General features: G+C 29.6%; 1 protein-coding gene across 1 annotated transcript in view; it reads right to left on the bottom strand.

Moving 5' to 3' along the window:
- The window catches only part of LOC108915408 (probable cytochrome P450 6a13), an 18,818-nt gene extending 18,198 nt beyond the window's left edge, over window positions 1–620 (bottom strand). The window contains exon 1 of the mRNA XM_018721435.1: window positions 403–620. The gene's annotated coding sequence lies outside the window, so the exon portion shown is untranslated. The remainder of the gene's footprint in view (window positions 1–402) is intronic.
- Between the last annotated feature and the right edge of the window lie 5,746 nt (window positions 621–6,366).

The raw sequence follows: 6,366 nt of genomic DNA, 5'->3' as shown, positions 1-6,366 counted from the left end.
CAAAACCCTCAACTTGTCATAGGTTTTATAAAATTTTAACAATAAATGCGATAGTTATAAACAAATGAAAAAATGGGCACTTTTCTTTTTTTTTGCAATAACTTTTTTGTTTATTAACCGATTTTAATTTAACAAGTCTCATTTTGTAGATAATTTTACTCCCTATAAGCTGTCTGCAAGTCACTTTTCGCTAAAATTGATGGTTTTCCCTGCAAAGTGAAAAAACTGTTTTCCTCACTTATTTGTTTAAATAGAAAAGTTAGCTAATAAAAGTTTTTGACTCACAAGATGAGAGATGTCTTGTATTATGTTCCTTTAGACAATTTTATAGGACTTTTTTCGAGTAAAAATTTAATTTCCTTGGTCTATATGTATAAATAAAAGCATTTCACATTTATATACCTGAAATTTCTCGTGGCAGAAAAACGAATCTTGGTACAAATCCGTACACTAATAAATCCTTTAACGATTTTCTAGGTATTTCAGTATCCTTTAATTGACGACAATGAAGGTGTTAGCACTATAAACAGATGGAGATACGGAGAAATCACAACACAAGATTTACTAAAAGCACTGTTCACTTGCCTTCATATCTAATACAAATATGAACAAATTGTAAATTATTCTCTCAATATGTACAACAAATTTAAATTATCATTATTACAGACAGTTTTGTTATCCAACTTGTAAACAAACATCAAAAGTACCAGTCATGGTGAGCTTTGATTCTTGCGATTTATTTTCGATTATAATAATAAAGTTGTTTGTGACATTACACTATAATCTGGGCGGTCACGTAATTTCCTAATTGTTTTCAATCACGATCCGTATTCCGGATAAAACTTCATCACTACTAGAACACAAATAAAGGGATATAACCGGAAACGCGGAGATTTTGAAGATATAGCTGCTTTAATTTGTGCTGAAATTTGAAAGAAAACACAAGGTGTAAGTATTCCGTGTACAGAGTGAACTTGAATTGCTGGTTGACCATTACAGGGAAACGGAAAGAGCAAACGAGAAACCGCAAGCGAGTATCTTTGTGAAATGATTAAGAAGTATTTAACCTAAACATATTCGTAAGTTTACCACCCTATGACGTCATGGATATTAATTTTGTCAATATCGTTACATCATACGAAAGTCCTCTTTTCTATCGACAACTTTCATTAAAAAAGTTTCTCGGGACCTCTTTCCCTTCAAAAGACAAATTAATTATTATTAATTATATAATTTACCTTGGTTAAATATTGTTTATGAAAATAACATTGATTCTAAAATTAATATATTTACCGATTTATTGAATTATGTGTTTGACAAACATGCACCTGTTAAGCAGATAAGAGTGACTAAACCTCCGGCACCATGGCTCACTCCTAATTTAAAATTAATAATGAAGGAAAGGGATAAAGCGTTACAAAAATTTAAACAAAATCGTACTGAAAACAACTGGTCTATAATTAGACCAGTTGTTTTCAGTTCAAACAACTTCGTAATTATAGTTTGTCCATGGTTAGAAGTGAAAAAAAAAAGGTTATTTACAATCAGCCTCTCGGAAAAATAGTTCTAAAGCCACATGGAATGCACTTAAACAGTTATATGTTCGATCTAATAAACAGTTTCATATTCAGATGATTTAAACGATCCTGACGAAATCAATAGTTATTTTGCTTCGTTTCTTGAAAATGTTAATAATAATTGTGACAATCTAATAGAATTTTATAATGACAATTTAAAAAATCCTAATTGTTTGTTTAATTCTTCTCTTACATCTATTAATGAGGTGAATAGTATTTTGAATAGAATAAAAACTGAGAGTACTGGAACAGATGGTATATCTTGTACAATTCTTAAATATTGTAGTCCTTTTATTGATCAATACATAACACACATTATAAATTGTTGTATTGGAGCAAAATATTTCCCATATTCATGGAAAGTTGCTATTGGTAAGCCTATACCTAAAAATAATTCTCCTTTGACGTTTTCAGATTAAAACAGAAAAGAAATTTTATTATTTTATCCTAAATTAAATGCTGCCTGACTCACAAAATGGCTTTAGAAAGGGCTATAGTACAACAACAGCATTAACTGTTGTTACTAATGATCTTTTAGAAGCATTTGACAAAGGGTTGGTTAGTGTTCTGGTGTTACTGGATTTTTCAAAGGCCTTTGACACTATAAACCATGGATTAATTTGTGCCAAAATGAAATACTATGGTTTTGATCACTCTGCTGTAGAGCTTATCTCAACTTATTTAAGCGATCGATCTCAAAAAGTTGTTGTAAATAATTGTTTTCCCTCAAACTTAAATATAAAGTCAGGTGTGCCGCAGGGATCAATTTTGGGTCCATTGCTTTTTATAATTTACACTGCTGATATTTTAAATTCTGTTTCTGATTGTAAAGTGCAGGCCTATGACACCGTTTTTTATTCACACTTTTTAGTTGAAGATATAGCAAGGACTGGTGACCTTATGAATTCTGTACTTAATAATATCTTACAATTGTCAACAGAGCATAACTTGATGCTAAATCCTAATAAATCGAAGTTAATGTTGTTTGATAGTAAAAATAAAATTAATATTGTGAAATCTAGTTTAAGTATCAATTTGAATGGCGTCATCTTGCCTATAGTAGATGAGGCGAAGAGCCTTGGGATAATTTTTTACTCTGATCTTAGATTTAAGGGGCATGTAAAAAAACTTATGCAGAAGGCATATTCTAGTTTAAAGGTAATTTTTTCGAGTCGTCATATTTTAAACTTTAATTTACGTAAAATGTTGTGCGAGTCGCTTGTTTTATGTCATTTTAATTACTGTGACTTTATATATGGCTACTATCTTGACGAATTTGATAAAAATCGTATTCAAAAAGTTCAGAATTCATGTTGTCGTTCCATATTTGGATTAAGAAAGTCTGATCATATTTCTCACAAAATTAAGGAATGTAACTGGCTTAATATGAATAATCGGAGAGCTCATCATCTTACTACATTTGCTCATAAAATATTGATATTCCCAATTCATCAGTTTTGCTCAAAAACAAATTTAAAAAACGTTCCAATATCCACCAAAGAGATATTAGATTTAAAAATACTTTTACCCTTCCACATCATCGTACAGCTATGTTTATGAGAAGTTTCATATATAATGCAGTTACCATTTACAATTCGATACCTAATCAATTTAAAGTTTTTAATATTAACAAATTTAAATATAAATATAAAAAATATATATTTAGCAAACAATAGGGTTATTTTGCTATACATTAACCGCGCCTGCCCGTCTCACTTTTAGACATTTTTAATGTGATTACATTTTTTTTTAATTTTAATTAGCTTATACTTTGCTTACTTTTTTTTGCGAATTGAAAATTGTCAATCCCTAAAAACCACCCCCTATGACAGTAATCATTAAAAAATAATGTTGAGATATATTATTCAGCAACTTTATAACTTAATTTATTTTTTAATTTAATTATAATTTTAATTTATATAATTTATTCATATAGTGATATTAAATTAAGATTTCTTTTCTGTTTTAATTTTTTATTATTTATTTGGCCAGTTCTGGCCAATTGTCCGAGAAAAATGAAAAAAAAAAAAAAACAGTCATGAAATTACACAATAGTTATAGAAACAAGTGTAGGATGTAATAGTTATTATTTACACCAAAAAGGAGGTAAGTATTATTTACCAGTCGAGGACGATTTTGCGCCCGAGCGGAGCGAGGGCTGGCAATAGAGTCCGAGACTGATAAATTATACTTAACTGCTACGTGGTGTATAACATTTTATCTTCTCCCACAGTCAATTTCAAAAATTTAGATGACATTATTGTAGTTGCAATTCCAGATTCTAAAAATGAAATGGCCAACAGGATTCTTTACAATGACACTTCAACTCCAGGTTGTCATAGTACGTCGCATCATGCTGTTTTAATGGATCAGTCAGACATATTGAGCCTCCGGCGACTGAAATTGAGCGGTCAAATCATTTTGAGAAAAATGTGACACATCAGTAAACGCACAATAATTACCCAGATTTTATAAATGTTATTCAATGTAATAACTGTACAATTACTATAAATGTTCATTCATAATAATTAATAAAATGTTCATCAAATATTTCTGTTTATTTATTTATTCATAAAATTTATAACTCGAAATCGCTTTTTTCTAAAAAATTTTTTACAGAAATTAGAAAATTAGATTATTTTGACTTTTTTCACCAATTATTGCTATTTTGCAACATCGGTAATAAATTTAAACATTTTTAACTTACAGTACTTATATTGTGCAATTATTTGATTTCCCAGTTATGTAAAGACTAGTAAATTTTACGAATACTATACAAGAATACTTTATTGCCACAAATTGATTGTACATTTTAAAAACGTTTAAAATTATTCAAAAAACCAGTGGCGTACAATCTTTTTTTCACATAAAGTCCCCTACTGCCCCAATAACTACGCCACCGGAGTATATTTATATAAAATAGTCCCTACTAAAAAAAATTTCATCCTCCAAATTTTATCACTAAATATTTTTTGCAGTGAGGTTACAGGAAAAATCATATAAATATTTGAAACTTTTAACAGCCTGTATCTCCGTAGGGAAGCGTCCTATCAAAAATTTTTATAGGGCAAACGTTGATTATTTTCATCGCTAGAATACGCCATTAAAGTTTGGCAAAATTTATTATTAATACGCTGTATATATTGGTAATAGGTATATTGATAGCTGGAATCCCAAAAACCCAGGAACTTCGTAATTTTGTTATTGACAGTGACCCTAAGTTTCAAGGTCAAACCAAGGTCGACTTAAAAATATTAACTGAAATACCCTGTTTTTTATGACAAATAATCGATAGAGATCAAATTTTCTGAATATGGGAACATTTTTTCCTGTATATTTTTGAAGGTCAGAGGCCAAACTAATTTTTCTATGAATATTCCGATAAAATGGTTTCCAGCTAAAATTTGTAGTGCTTTGAATGAATATTTAGATGATAACCTTGAACTTGACCTTCGCTACAAGTTGCAGGGTCAAATTAAGATCAACATAATATCAAATGGAATACGTTATTTTTATGACATCAACAGACAGTGTCAAATTTTATGTCGGACTCTGAGATCAAATAAGGTTATTTGAAGGTCAAACTCAGTTTTCAAAAGAAATAGTGGATTTAAAAGTAATAGAATTTACTAAACGTATTCAATTAAAACTATTGTTACGATCTTGACAACAACGTTCCAGGTTAATATTTTCAAGCTGACCTTGATTTGACCTTGAAGCTCAAGGTCAAAGTTAAATCCAAGATCATTGGTTTCTTGACATCCTACGGATTTTATTTGAAACTTTTTTGATAGGACCCATCCTGAAAAGTCATCGGAATGTTCGGGTCTTTTTGGGACACCCTGTATAAAAAAACTGTCACTTTCGACACGGTTGTAGATAATATATCGAATCGTTTGATGGTGGATTTTTTGTGACAGATAAATAGAGATACAGGGTGTTAAATTAAAAAAAAAGTAAAAATTCAGTTTTTCAAAATTTTGTATGTTGCTTTATTTTTTATTTTCCACAAAAATATGTGCATATGTAGTGTCTATCTCAAAAACGATGTAATATTTACGAAATAACAAACCTCTTTATAATTTTTGTAATTCGAGATAAGCTTTTTTGTTGAGATTTTTGTTAATTCTGAACTCTTCTATCTCAAAAACGACTCCCTGCGATAAAATTTAATTAAAAAATTTAGCTATACTCTGTATAATTCAAGTAGATACCAAATGTCCAAAGTACAGATTACTAATGATATAAAAGAACCGGCTCAGTCTGGTAACGCCGATTTCTAATCCCGATAAAGCCCAGCTAAATTCGGACAATCAACGGCGTCGAGATCAAGATAAGATTGTCATTAGATAGGATTTAGTTGGAAACATGTAGGTACGTAAGTAAAATGATTTCAGCGAATGTTGTGACTATTCGAAGATGAGTATATATTTTTTTATATAAATATCTATAGAGCTACTTTAATCATGTAGATTAATTTTATTAGTGATGTGACATATAATTTTTTAAATTGTACATAAAAGTGAATGATATATAATAACACTTAAAGTAAATAATGAAACATCTTTTTCCAGGTACTAGTCCAATAATAAACTCGATATAACAGGCAGTCTATTTATTTAAGTGACAAAATGCTGTACTTTGACTTAATTTTAACAGTGAAATATATTTACATGTTTTTTTTTTAGTAAAATCTACTGGATGTTTCACAATACAGTGACTATACAACCACCAAAGATTCTGAAAACATAGAATCTGAAGATCTTCCTTCAAGGCAGTTTGTTCGCTA

Source organism: Anoplophora glabripennis, unplaced genomic scaffold (assembly GCF_000390285.2).
Source record: "Anoplophora glabripennis isolate ALB-LARVAE unplaced genomic scaffold, Agla_2.0 scaffold155, whole genome shotgun sequence".
Classification (NCBI taxonomy): Eukaryota; Metazoa; Arthropoda; class Insecta; order Coleoptera; family Cerambycidae; genus Anoplophora; species Anoplophora glabripennis.
This window is presented reverse-complemented; position numbering and strand designations above follow the sequence as displayed.